Source organism: Sinocyclocheilus rhinocerous, unplaced genomic scaffold, assembly GCF_001515625.1.
Source record: "Sinocyclocheilus rhinocerous isolate Xijiao unplaced genomic scaffold, SAMN03320098_v1.1 scaffold3761, whole genome shotgun sequence".
NCBI classification, from domain to species: domain Eukaryota; kingdom Metazoa; phylum Chordata; class Actinopteri; order Cypriniformes; family Cyprinidae; genus Sinocyclocheilus; species Sinocyclocheilus rhinocerous.
In genome coordinates this window covers 65,166-67,990 of record NW_015640528.1, presented here as the reverse complement: position 1 = coordinate 67,990, position 2,825 = coordinate 65,166, and positions in this window count along the sequence as shown.

The window sequence follows — 2,825 nt, the reverse complement described above, 5'->3', positions numbered from 1 at the left end:
GCTTCAAATGCATGATTTGGATCTTTTAACTCACTATTACCAACTCTGCACGAACACCATGCCGGTGCTTCATTTAGAACTGATCCGCTGTAGAAAAGGTGAAACTCTAATTATAATCAACAAATCTCATGCACATTCATGCACAGATACTCCAGCTACTTTATTTGCCTGTCCATAAAAAGAAACTTTTACAGATTTTCACTAGCGACTAATTATTTATAAAAATATCAGTGTCTAGAGGTCATGGAAACATTGCGAGGCCTCATATATCCATAGCAGCAATACATGCATACAGCTACATTCCCATGACCGTCTCCTCTTGAGAATAAACAGATCCAGTCTGTTCTGTCTGCATCTGATAATGATGAGTCCTCTTCCCGTTTATGCCCAGAGGGAACCGGCCGCTCGTTCGTCCCTTCTGTCATATAAGTCTCTCAAGGTGGTTCAACTCCACAACCACAATGATTTTCTGCAGGACTTTTAACATGCAATTTAATAAAGAAGAGTTGAAAAATGACATGAGGGTGAATAAATAATGGCAGTTTTTATTTTTGGAAAAATCAATCCTTTAATCCTAGTCAGACTTAAACCTTGGGCTCAGAGCTCTACAAATGCTGACAAGCAATATTAGTCTAGAGAAAGCATGGCTCATTGACTTTTTCCTCGAGAATATCGGAGTCATGATGCTTCACATTTTCAGCATGCCTGCCCTGAATAAAGCATCTAATATATGACTCCATATGTACAAGAGTCTCAAAAGACCTTAATCTGTGAGCAGTTTCTTCAAAACTTTCCAAGCTTTCAACTCTGCAAATACTTCAGGAGAGGGTGGAGTCAGTCATGCCTCGGCAAGAGATGCCAAGCGATCAGCACATGTTAAAACAAGCCTGTGACGAGACCCTCTGTGGCTGAATATGAAGCAGTGCTAGAGCTGGGTGATAATGCTAAGCCTTGTGACTAAATTAGATATGCATCTCAACATTCAAAATTTTTGGGTCACATTTTGTTTGGGTCACATTTCACCCAACAGATCATGAGCAGCTCTTCCTGTAAATGACAAGTCTATTTAAAGCTGCAAGTCTTTGCAAGCATTTTCATTTCTGAAAATCGACTTTTGCTATGACGATTAGTTCCCTATTTGAGTAGTGTGCTTAAACGAATAGTTCATAACCAAAAATTTAAAATTTGCTGATAACGTCCTCACCTTCAGGCCATTCAAGATGTGGAGGAGTTTGTTTCTTCATCAGATTTGGAGAAATGTAGCATTGCATCAGTGTCTCAGCAATGGATGCTCTGCAGTGAACGTGTGCCGTCAGAATGAGAGTCCAATATATATCCATAGCAGCAATACATGCATACAGCTACATTCCCATGACCGTCTCCTCTTGAGAATAAACAGATCCATACTGTCTGTTCTGCATCTGATAATGATGAGTCCTCTTCCCGTTTATGCCCAGAGGGAACCGGCCGCTCGTTCGTCCCTTCTGTCATATAAGTCTCTCAAGGTGGTTCAACTCCACAACCACAATGATTTTCTGCAGGACTTTTAACATGCAATTTAATAAAGAAGAGTTGAAAAATGACATGACGGTGAATAAATAATGGCAGTTTTTATTTTTGGAAAAATCAATCCTTTAATCCTAGTCAGACTTAAACCTTGGGCTCAGAGCTCTACAAATGCTGACAAGCAATATTAGTCTAGAGAAAGCATGGCTCATTGACTTTTTCCTCGAGAATATCGGAGTCATGATGCTTCACATTTTCAGCATGCCTGCCCTGAATAAAGCATCTAATATATGACTCCATATGTACAAGAGTCTCAAAAGACCTTAATCTGTGAGCAGTTTCTTCAAAACTTTCCAAGCTTTCAACTCTGCAAATACTTCAGGAGAGGGTGGAGTCAGTCATGCCTCGGCAAGAGATGCCAAGCGATCAGCACATGTTAAAACAAGCCTGTGACGAGACCCTCTGTGGCTGAATATGAAGCAGTGCTAGAGCTGGGTGATAATGCTAAGCCTTGTGACTAAATTAGATATGCATCTCAACATTCAAAATTTTTGGGTCACATTTTGTTTGGGTCACATTTCACCCCAAAATCGAAAGAAAATAATAAGAGATTATATTTGACAAAAAAAAAAAGCATATTCTCAAATTAACAATTACATTTGCATTTATGCATTTGGCAGATGCGTTTGTATCCAAAGAAACTTGCATTGTATTAAAAAGATATCAAAAAATAATTTGCAAAATATTTGTACATCAGGTTAGCGTGTTGTTTTATCACCTTTAATTTGCTAATTGCTGATTTTAAAAAAAACAACAACAATTTTTTGGACCAATAAAGCAACTGCAATGAAAATGTATCCAGAATTACTATCGAGAATAATAAGAATTACCAAAATGTAACATAAAAAGTAAAACATCCAGATACATTACAGTAATCAAGTCAAATGTATTTTCACAACACACGTTTCAAAGCAGCTTTACAGAAAATCATGATATTAATGTTGATAATATCTTAATATCTTCATGCCTTACAGACATTTTTCAGATCAGAGCTGGACGATAATATAGTTTACATTTCGCAACGATACAAGCAACCAAGCTGCTGAGATTTGCTATATAGCATATAATCACTTTAAGTGAGTGCACTGGAAATAATATTTGCAGAAGTATGCAAATAAAGTTAATAATAAACAAATCAGGTTGAGATTTGCTATATAGTATAGATGTCTTTGCAAATAAATTTGGATAATAATATATATCCAACATTACACAGACATACACATATATATATATATATATATATATATATATATATACAC